General features: G+C 50.0%; 1 long non-coding RNA gene across 1 annotated transcript in view; it reads left to right on the top strand.

The window, feature by feature from the left end:
- Positions 1-1,222: 1,222 nt before the first annotated feature.
- LOC114486682 (uncharacterized) overlaps positions 1,223-11,527 on the top strand; it is a 14,204-nt gene continuing 3,899 nt past the window's right edge. Inside the window, exons 1-2 of the long non-coding RNA XR_003680798.1 lie at positions 1,223-1,354; positions 8,034-8,173. This is a non-coding gene — a long non-coding RNA (uncharacterized lncRNA). The remainder of the gene's footprint in view (positions 1,355-8,033; positions 8,174-11,527) is intronic.

The following is an 11,527-nucleotide window of genomic DNA, read 5'->3' as shown; positions in this document are numbered from 1 at the left end:
GGCATGTGGGATCTTCCCGGACCGGGGCACGAACCCGTGTCCCCTGCATCGGCAGGCGGACTCTCAACCACTGCGCCACCAGGGAAGCCCTCTTTGGTCATTTTATAATGAACATGCAATTCCTTAAAAATAAAACAATAAGGATACTTCCATTATGAAAAAAAAAAGCCTTTTTCCTAAAGAGTTGGCCACGGTTACCTAGGAGTGACATCTTGGCTTCCTGGCCTCTTGTTACTATGAGGTTATCCTGCCTCATTTTTCCAGTCGATATTGGGGTGAAAACCCTACAGGGGGAGTTACTTTTGGACCCATGGTAACTTACTCATAAATCTTTTCAGTAGAAAATTTTCCACCTTGGTGCAAACATGATGGATCCCCAGGGCATGTTACTGAAACTTTGGGGGCAGCATCGCAGTCACATAAATACGGGTTTGAACTCTGGGATCACGACTTCCAGGCTGTGAGCAGTACCTGGGCTGTGGGCCTCAGTTTCCTTGGATGACAAAGAGACCATCACAGTTCCCCCAGTGTGGCTGTGAGAACTTCACGTGTGGTCGTCCTAGGAGCTTGGCGTGTGCTCACGCAGCGGACAGATGTAATGGTCGAAGTGCTTCTGCATCTTATGTCTTCTTCTGTGCTCCTCAACCTGTTCTTTTTTCCTTTTTAAGACATTTTGCTCCTGTGTCTCATTTTTGCTCAACTGCCAACTTTCTCCCATAAGTTCTTTGTATCCAGATGGATGACAACCCTTCCCTTTCCTGCTCATAGTAACCAAGAGACCAAATGTCCTGGTATTTGTTCTTCTACGTCCAGGGTAGCAGCCATCAGCCACATGAGATGTGAAATCTTAGCATGTGAAATGCGGCTAGTGTGAACTGAGAGATGCTCTAAGTATAAAATACACACCGATTTAAAGACTTAAAAAGAAAAAAGTAATGTCAAATATCTCAATAATTTTTGTATAATATTAATATGATTACAAGTTGAAATGAAAATGCTTCAGATATATCAGGTTTAAACAGAACAGATTTCTAAATGTTTTCTACCTGTTTCCTTTTATCTTTTTAATGTGGCTACTGGAAAATTGTGAATTACATCTGTGGTGTGACTGACACTTCTATCGGGCGGGGCCGTGCTAAATCTACCACATTAATTTTTTTCTCTCAACTCACCTCTCATTTGTTCCCTGCTTGTTCCACAGACCTCTGTGCACCTGTGTGTCAATCGTGGGGACAGTGGGCCTGCACGTGGACGGTGGCACAGAGGACACCCAGCGTGGTGGTTCTCCAACGAGCAGGAGAACCCTCTGGAAGCTCAAGCCCCGACAGTCACTCCTGCCACAGAAACGTCCCAGGTATGCACATAAATATTGGCTAAATAGACATGTTCTTCTTAGTAAACCTGACTCCCCAGCCCAAAGATGCATGACAGAGGAAGGTCTCAAGAAGGAAGGAAAGCAGGAAAAGTGTTGTTAATTTACAGAAAAAAATGAATCATAGGTCTCCTTAAAAACGTAAATGTCGGGCTTCCCTGGTGGCGCAGTGGTTGAGAATCCGCCTGCCGATGCAGGGGACACGGGTTCGAGCCCCGGTCCGGGAGGATCCCACATGCCGCGGAGCAACTAGGCCCGTGAGCCACAACTACTGAACCTGCGCGTCTGGAGCCTGTGCTCCGCAGCGGGAGAGGCCGCGATAGTGAGAGGCCCGCGCACCTCGATGAAGAGCGGCCCCCGCTTGCCACAACTAGAGAAAGCCCTGGCACAGAAACGAAGACCCAACGCAGCCCAAAATAAATAAATAAACAAGTGTGGGGTTAAAAAACAAAACAAAACGTAAATGTCCTAAAGCGTTTAAAATACCATTTGATCCGCTGTGGTGACTTTTCCGGCGCAGAGGGGCGGGGCGGGGGGGGGGGTAGGTTATCTAATCTTCTATTTGAGTTTTCTCTCTGTCTTTGACTCCCTAACAAAAACAAGCTCCTAAGGGCAGGACATGTGCATTAAATGGCTCCCATTAACCCGCTGAGGGTGGGAGGAGGTGAGAGACATCTCACAGGGTTGAATCTATGAAGGACTTGGACTTGGGCAGCCTGGGTCTGAACCCTGCCTCTGTCCCTTATTAGCTGCACCTGTGTTTTAACTTAAGTCCTGTATATTGACTATATTTTCTTATTTTCTGTATTCTTGATGCTCTGGCATTTGGGGTCTTGAACCTGGAGAGACTGCCCCTCCCAGGGCTAGCTAATTCTTACAGGTAGCAAAGCTCCCCTGCAAGTGTGCCTTTGATACACAAACCAACCAATCCAGAGCCCACGTCTCAGCAATCTCCTATGTTTGTCACATGTCACGTCAATATTCTCCCTGCCCTAAATCACCCCAGGGCCAGGAACCAGACAACCAGGGACAGACAACCAGACAACCCTATGGCCCAGAGCCTGCAGTAATTATTCAGACTTACCAGTCCTGAACTGTTTCCTGTGCCCTGCCTCTCCTTCTCACGAAAACGCCAGTAAAGGCTGTGGAGCAAGCTCTCCTTCCCCTGCCCTCTGCCCCTGACCGACCCCTCTGCTTCCCCTGGTGGCCCTGCAAGTCGTTCGTGCCTCCTGTTTCTCGGGAGCTGTGAGTATCAACTCCTTCCCCTGTGATAATCATTTCTGCGTTTTCGCATCTTACCACACCTGATTAAAACGAACACATCTCCGGAACATCCTGGCTTCTCTGGGTCTCGACTTCCTCATCTGTGAACCGTGGGTGACAGAGTCCCCTCCACAGGGAGATCCTGTGTGTGAAAGTCCCTCAGCACCTGCCCTGCCCCACAGAGCTCAAAACATGGGGAGGGACTTTTAAAAAGAAGGCGCCCCCTGTGATTTCATTCCCTCTTTCTGTTTGGTTCCTTGTTTTACTGTTATGTCTTTTTTTTTTTTTTTTTTTAATTTTTTGGCCACACCGTGCAACGTGCGGGACCTTAGTTCCCTGACCAGGGATTGAACCTGTGCCCCCTGCAGTGGAAGCACAGAGTCTGAACCACTCGACCGCCAGGGAAGTCCCTGTTATTAAACAAACAAAAATAATAATAAAAGCCCCTCAACCTCAGATGCTATAGGCGCCAGAGTCCAGGCTCCAGCAGCATCGGGGTGGCCCGAGGGTAGCTGCATGTGGACACACCCACCTCCTCCTCAGCCCCAGCTCCACCCCTCAGCTCCCAGTGGAAACCAACTTCTAGGGCCCCCTTCCACCCTTAGCACCAACGGGCCTGACACCCACCCAGGGAATGAGCTTCCTCTCCCCTGAGTCGCCTGGTGTTGCCCGTTCAGGAATAAGTCAGCCGGAGGGCTGGTGGGCAGTGTATCTTCTCAACGATGAGGCAGCTAAAGGGGACCATGTAATCCAGATGTTGTCCCCGCCCAGACCTGAACACAGGCAGGGTGGAGGGGCCATGCGGGTGCCTCTTTCCACCGCGATGCCATAGCATTTCTCCTCTCCTTCTTTCTCCAGAATCTGTCCATCCATTCAGGAAATGGCGGCAATGGCCAGTAGAGGGGAACTGACCTCATGGCCACAGACTGCCATGGAGCCCCACCAAAGCCTGGCCAGAGAATATGCAAACTCAGCTCTGTCCTATGGATACAGGCAAGAGCTCATTTATAAAACTGATATAAAAGAATGACACTTGAATATTTAGTAAATCACAGGAACATAGTTTTTAAGGGGCTTGTGGAAGGAATAAATTGAAAGCAATGTGCCTCAATGTTGAATGAAGTGAAATGATGAAACCGGGCACCTCAGTTTGGGACTTGACCCCAAGTGTCAGAACTCGAACCCAGCCAAAACCCAGACTGGGACTTGAACCCACATGGCTGGGACTCGAACCTGGCCAAAACCCACAGTCTTCCAACTGAGATCACACACCCCGTTTCAGGACTTAAATGAAACTCGGGTTCTTGATGTCTCATCGCAGAAAGAACTCAGTGAGAGACCAAGTAATAGGTAAGAAGTGGATTTATTTAGAGAGACGCACACTCCACAGACAGAGTGTAGGCCATCGCAGAAAGTGAGAAAGGCACCAGCGTATGGGGGCTGTCAGTTTTTATAGGGGTTGGTAATTTCATAGGCCAATAAGTGGGAGGAGGATTCCAGCTATTTCTTGAAGGGGTGGGGATCTCCAGGAATTGGGCCACCGCCCACTTTTTGATCCTTATGGATCCTTGGAACTGTCGTGGTGCCTGTGGGTGTGTCATTTAGCTTGCTGATGTGTTACAGTGAGCATATACTGAGGTTCAAGGTCTAGGGGAAGTCGACTTGTCCGCCATCTTGGACCCATTTGGTTTTAATCAGTTTGTGTCCTGTCCTCGGGCTATGTTATTCTTTCAGAGGTTGTGCCCTGCCCCCTTCCCTCCTGTTTCAATAACAAGTGGAAGGACCCTGGGAGGGGTCAGAGAAGGAGACCATCCGTGCTACAGGCAAACGCACTGACCTCAGAGGTGATCCAAATTTGGTGATTGTCCAGCTTTGCCTGTGCAAAACATTTCTTCTGCATAATCTATACGATGACATCGGATTTCCTGGTGGTTCACAAGAAATGAAAACACTATATATTAGCTGTAATTTGCAAGGTCCAAAGGAAATTTTTGGACAGATACTTAACTGTATTCAATTACTAGAAACGTCTGTTTGTTGTAAAATAAGGTAATCATCTTGAATAACTCTCTTTAAAATGAAAAAGAGGATTTCAAAACTTTTTTCCGTTTACATCAGAATGTCTTTAGCCAAATAAGAAGTTGAATCAGCTTTTCATGATTATATACTTCAGTTAGCTGCCTTAAACCCTTTCTGGAACAAGGCAGGGTACAATAAATAATAGTTCAGTCTGGAATATATCACAGTGAGCCTGCTAGTTAGGACCCGGGCTACCATAGGTGCTCAACTGAGAACGTAGAAATGGTTGCAGCTTTTGTCAGGCAAAGAGTGGTTTGCTTTTTTTTTTTTTTTTTAAAGAAAAAGCAGGGACTTCCCTGGTGGTCCAGTGGTTAAGACTCAGCGCTCCCAATGCAGGGGGCATGGGTTCGATCCTGGTTGGGGAACTAAGATCCTGCATGTGGTGCAGTGCAGCCAAGAAAAAAAAAAAAAAAAGCAGGTTTAAGACCTCACCCAATCCGTTTGCTTTCAGTCTTTCAAGAGCTCTGCTTCTACCTTTCTGGTTTCCACTTAGATCAGCTGACATCCAGAAAACCCCAAAGGGAATGCCAGAGGTATGTAGACATCAGAGCTTCTGAGGCCAGATTTGATAAAGCCTTTCTCTTGTAAACAAAGCATTCTCCTCTTTTAGGACCACCTTCCCCTGAGAAAGACTGTGAGCCTCTCTGTAAGGTTTGCCCCAGGAGAGGAAGGAAAATCTCGACCCTGCCATTGCTTTAGGGGAAAAATTATGTTGGAGAGTCTCCAAGGCTAACCTAATTCTGTGTCACTTGAATGATGGGGTTAAAATATAACAGGGAGGGGCATCCGTGGCAGATGGGAGAGCCACAGGGACTGGATTAGACACAAGACAAAAGGCAGAAGGAAATAATCTTCGTGTTTTTCAGCCAAGGATTAAAGCTCAAAAACCCATCTTTGATAAGGGGTTATAAACCATGATCAATGGCAGAAAGAGGACAGTTTCATTCTGATCAATTGATGGCAAAGTAACGAACCGGTGGAAGCCAGGGCATGGAGTTTTGCGCAGACAGACGCTGATGAATTTTCATCTACTTAACCCATGCTTTCCTGCCAAAGAGCTATAACCTATGCCGATCGACCAAAAACACATTTGAGAACATGCCGGGCACCTCTTAAACTGACAAAGGAGACAAGAAAGTTGAAACATTAAGGTTGAAAATAAATGTCGGTCAGTGGGACCATTAGTAAAAAACTCCCTGCATTTGGGGTGGATTTGTCCCACTCTCTTATTCTGAGTTGAAAACACTAATAAAAAAATAATGTAGCTCTGAATGTAGAAACCATATTACCCCAGTCTTAAAGATTTCTCCTGTCAGGAAACCCCAGGGAGTTGTCAAAAATAAATAAAAGCTAAGCTAAAGAGAAAGTTATTGAGAAGGTGGGATATGGTAAGAACGTTACGTGTGCCAGCCAGGAATGCTGGGTTGACAGACGTAGCTAATTCTGAAAGAATAACTTCCTATTCAAATAACAAGTAAAAGGTGTTTAAAGAGAGAAAGGTTATATTTTACTTCAGCAAGTACAGCTTTTGGTGAGTGTTACATAAATATTGATTAACAGCTCCGCGTCATTTCCTTCACTTTGACAGATAGAAAGACTTATCGGGTCATCAGAGTTTTTCCTCCTTGGCTGGTATACCACAGACATTGGATTCACCAAGGCTCCTCTGCTATATTCAGGGGAAATAGGAGTTTAGATTTTATATTATTTTATTTCAAAAGGTGTGGGGGGGGTTGTGCTCCTTCGTTTGTCTTGCATCTTGCAGCAAAAGCAAATGGTCATTTGATGATGGCCATTGGTGTGGTAGTGTTTGCTATGTACAGAGTTTAATTCATCCTTTGGGGTCAGATCACACACGATGAGTAATTTTCCTGGGGGTTGGGTCCTGAAGAACCAGGTAACAGGAACGTTTCGGTAGCTTCCTACAGGGCAGTTTACCAGCCAGAAACAGTTAGTGTAAGACTCGTCAGAGAGTCCCAGGCCGGACATTGGGAGGCGTGACCAACCCAGAAGACTAGCTGTGCTCACAACTCACCTGGTCAAACCCTTGTAACTCTCTGTCCTTTCATCTCCCGCTCTGCTAGGGAAGCACAGTCGTACCCGCCTTATCGGTCTTTTAATATTGACGCTGATCACAGTAGTAATAGTAACTAATAAGAGAAGTAATTATTCTAGTCACATTCCAGTGTCCACTGCTGGGTAACAAACTACCCCAACCCCAGGAGGCTTAAAATGATCACTGTTGTATTTTAGCGCCCAATTTCGTTAGTCACGGATTCAGGCAGGGCTTGGCCGGGCGATTCTTCTGTCGCACGTGGTGTTGAGGGAGGGAGGTGTTCAGTGGCACTCAGCTGGCAGATGGGCTGGTGTGGAGGGACAGTGACGTCTGGCACCTTGGCAGGGAGAACTGGAAAGCCGGACTCAGCTGGACTCAGCTGGCTGTGGACCCGAGTGCCTCCACAAGGCCTGTCTCGGGGGGTCCATCTTATATGGTGGCAGAGTGTTCCCGGTGAGCGAGGAACAGGCATGGCCTTTCATGACTCAGCCTTGGAAGTCACACTTTTTCGGTCTCCTCGTGGTCCAGGCGGTCAGAGAGCCTGCCCAGATTCGAGCCCGGGGGATGTGGACTTTCTCTCCTCTGCCTGCCCTGCCCCTGCAAAGGGAGGAGTGAAAAAGTTTTGCAGCCCTGTTTTAAAGCTACCACAAGCAGTAACAGCGAACATTTATTGAGCACTTCTTATGTGCCAACCAATCTCTATGAACTTTATTGGTGTTAAGTAATTTAATCCTTACAACAATCCTGGGACTTCCCTGGTGGCGCAGTGGTTAAGAATCCGCCTGCCAGTGCAGGGGACATGCGTTCGATCCCTGGTCCGGGAAGATCCCACGTGCTGTGGAGCAGCTAAGCCCGCGCGCCACAACTACTGAGCCCGTGCGCCACAGCTACTGAAGCTCACCTGCCTAGAGCCCGCGCTTTGCAACAAGAGAAGCCACCGCAATGAGAAGCCCCTGCACCACAACGAAGAGGAGCCCCCGCTGGCCGCAACTAGCGAAAGCCCGCAGGCAGCAACGAAGACCCAACACAGCCAAAAGTAAATAAATAAAATAAATAAATTTATTTTAAAAAAAACAAGCAACAATCCTATCATATAGATGTAGGCCCCCTCCTCCCCACCCGACCCCACCCCAGCTTGAGCTTGCAGGTCGTAGGGTTCAACCCACACTTGTTCAATGAATGAATCAATGAATGAATGAGTAGTCTGTCAGAATTTGCTCAGATGGTAAGATACAGTTAATTGGAAATTTTCATTTTTTTCAGGAGCACTCTGGCAGATGTTTGGTCCTTGCTTTCTTCCCGGCCAACAGAATACCAACTCTGTCCAAGTGATGGACAAGCCCAGAGGAAGGGGGTGAATCATGACAGGGATCCCAGGCCTCTTTCCAGTCATTGACCTAGCGGTGAGTGTGTGACCTAGGACACAAGGACAGTGTGCTGGGGCTTCTGGAGGAGATGTCCCTCCCTGAGGAAAGAGGTCCAGGTGGTGACCAACTTGTCCCCGTCTGCTTGGGAACTGCCAGGGAAACTCCCCTTTAGTCCTGGGCAAAGGGGGATGGCTGGTCCCCCTGGCAGTCGACCTCCTTTTCTCCCCTGTTTGAGATGTTGTGTCTGCAGCCGCGGAGGCATCTTAGGACCACGAGGTGTTGCCTTTAAGGATGAAAAACTAACTTACTGAGAACAACTAAGCAGAAAAAGAGTCCTCAATGACGTGCCTGAGCCACATGAGAACAACCCTGGCATTTTCTACTCCTCACTTCTTGTGATGTGACATAATCAATTGTCTTTATTGCTTGGGCCAACTCTTAGGTGGGTTGGCCATTACTTGCAGCTAAAACAATCCTGATACAATCAGTGAAGTGCAGGGGAAAGTATCAGCAAAAATAAGGCCAGTGGAGTCTCAGTGATGCAGAAGGCAGGAAGGATCTCTGAGTTCTCCAAGTCCTACAAACGCATCGGCCAACAGTGGGAGACCTTGGGATCCGGCTCTCAGGCTGGAAACCTCTCAGGCCTCTTGCTGTCATAGGTGCCGCCCTACATGCCCTCCGTTCAAATATTGTCAAACGGAGAAATCTTGTGTTGAAAAACTCCAGCACAATTACACTTCGCGTTTTACTTGCTGCAACAGGCAGAGCCATTCTTTGAGAATTTCCACTAAACAAATAAGCCTTCACATTTCGTTTGGTAAGCCATGTGTGCCGTGCACATGAAAAGCTGAATCACATGCATTATTTTGCCTTGTTGATGTGCACATTTTCACGGCCCAGTAGAGGTGAGTGTGGTTTGGCTCCGTTAAAAAAATTCCCCACCCTTCCCTGTAAGCTTCGAAACAAAAGTGCTCTCTACGTCTCTCTCATCGACCTCTTGTCCAGAGCCTTCCTGTGAGCTGGATTGAATGAGGGCTCTGAATTTCAAAGGGAGGCTCCCAGAGCCGCTCTGGACCTCCTGCAGCCCGGTTCCTTTGCGATTATGGTGTCGTGCCCCTTTTGTCTCCTCTGCAAGTTAGAAGTTCCCTCCCGGTCTCCATTCCTCCTGCCTCGGATGATCTTGGCAGCTTCCCTGGGCAAAGAAGAGCAGCAGAAGGTGTCAACCTGGAGTTCAGATCAAGCAGATGGATCGGCTCGAAGAGGCACACGCCGCGATCCACGCCTACGTGTGTTACGGAACCCTCGCGGGGCGTCCCCCCTCGGCACTGTTGACGCTTGGGAGTGGATCGTTCTTGGTGGGAGGCTGTCCTGTGCACTGTGGGACATTTGACAGCACTCCTGGCCTCCACCCACTACAAGCCAGTAGCACTCCTCCCCCCGGGTTGTGACAACCACAGATATTTCCAGATATGGTCCCCTGAGGGGAGAGAGCACCCCTGCTTGGTTGAGAACCACAGATTTAGGGGAACATAGACGTTATAACCCAGAAGTTAGACGGTTCCTCGAAGCTCTCTACTCCCATGCTAGGGCTGGGGAGGCACATTTGGGAGAGGTTAAGGTACGTGATTGGTCAGGACGTCCAGTCAGCTCAGTTTGGGGTGACTGGGGACAAGCAGAGGTCATGTGGCAGGTCCTCCATCGTGTGTGATGGAAAGCGTCCCCGTAAGTCCCAACCCACTTCGTTTGCATTTGACCTTTGGAATGATCTTCTGAGGTAACCGTCCGTGGGATTGTTGGCCCACAGGAATCAGACACGGTCAGGCTGAGGCTCAAGTTCACTGCCGAAGCCTCTGCTAGGCTGGCTTTGGGAGCCGCGCGCGCATCAGAGGCTCAGCAGTATCGCAGGTTAGAGAGGGGAGAGTGGAAGGCCTGGGCCTGCTCTTTAAAGGGAGCCAATCGGTGGGGTAAACAGCATGGGAAGGCTTCTGTTGCCCAATTATGAGCTCTCTGGGTGCCGGGACCAGGAAGGCCTGGGGCTCCCAGGCTGGCTGGGGCCAGGAGACAGAAGAGGGCAACACAAGGGCAGCCCAGTGGGCTGGAGGTGATGCTATGGGGGTCTGCAGGGGGCCGGGCAAGCATCCCCAGAGGGGCCCTCACGGGGCTGGCGAGGGCGTGTGAGGACCCTAGGACGAGGGGGCAGGGCGGCGTTGGGGACACACTGGCCTAGGCAAAGGGGCTGAGGTGGTAGTTCAGTGTCCTTTCCAGAAATAGTGACTGAGCTGGGACCGGGCACCCCGTTCATTTGGGGGGCTGGTGGGAGACGAAATGGAGAGGTAGGGCAGGGAGTGTGGAGGAGGCCGAGGGCCCGATGTGGCACCAGGCAGGGACCGCCGAAGGGCTTCTGCACAGCATCAAGGTCTGCAAACACCAGCGACCAAGCGAGTGGGCTTTGGGCCGGACGGCAGGGGCCCCCCTCGCAGCTCCTGCTTGTGTTCTTTTCACTTTCATGGCCGTAAACAAAACACTCCTCCACAAAGGCCCAGTGTGTGGAAAGTTAGGGCCGCCCGTCCTCAGCGTGACACCACGTTTCTCCCAGGAGAGAAGTGGGGAGTCGGGCATTTATCAGGACAATGTGATCGATGCAGAGACAAGGGATCGGGAGTAATTAGGTAAAAAGCCCCTCTGTTTCCTTAGCACCACTTGGCTGCGGCTGTTTCTGCCGAAATCATCTGGAGATCGGCCTGGGCTCTGCAGGCCCCTGGGTGTGGGGTGTGGGAGGGCCTGGCAGCCCACGCAGACCCCCGCGGCTCCTCCCACCTCTGGGGAGGCCAAGGTGGGACCCCAAGGGCAGGCATTCTGCAGGGCAGTGGGCTGGGAGGCAGCTCTGCGTCTAGGGGTCAAGTCCCGGGGGTGTGTTTGGAAAGTGCCTCCTCTGTCCCACCTCCAAGTCCCTGGACCCCATGGTGCTAGGGTGACAGCACACGTCTGTGGGACAGACACCCAGGATCACCGCTTCCTCTAAGGCCTGGCTCTGTGCAGTGAACAGCTGGTCCCTGCATACCCCCAGGAGATGCTTCTTTCCAGGGAGGATGTTGGGTCCCTAGCGCTCATCCCTGCCAGCTTCCAGATGCAGCGAGAGCAGGGTGTCCACTCCCTGGGATCAGCAGTCTCTGTCAAAACCACACAGAGGGGGTTTCCTCCCGGCTGTGGACGCCACGCTTGCCTGGCTTTGGGGTCTTGGTGGGGTTTCTCTGTAACCCTCCTGTGAGGGGATACGCCACCTCATTATTATTGTTTCTTTTCTTTTTCTTCTTTTTTTTTTTTTTTTTTTGTGGTATGCGGGCCTCTCACTGTTGTGGCCTCTCCCTTTGCGGAGCACAGGCTCCGGAC

The sequence above is a fragment of the Physeter macrocephalus genome, chromosome 8 (assembly GCF_002837175.3).
Source record: "Physeter macrocephalus isolate SW-GA chromosome 8, ASM283717v5, whole genome shotgun sequence".
NCBI lineage: Eukaryota > Metazoa > Chordata > Mammalia > Artiodactyla > Physeteridae > Physeter > Physeter macrocephalus.
Note: the sequence above shows the minus strand (reverse complement) of the source record. Positions and strands in the feature narration are given on the sequence as shown.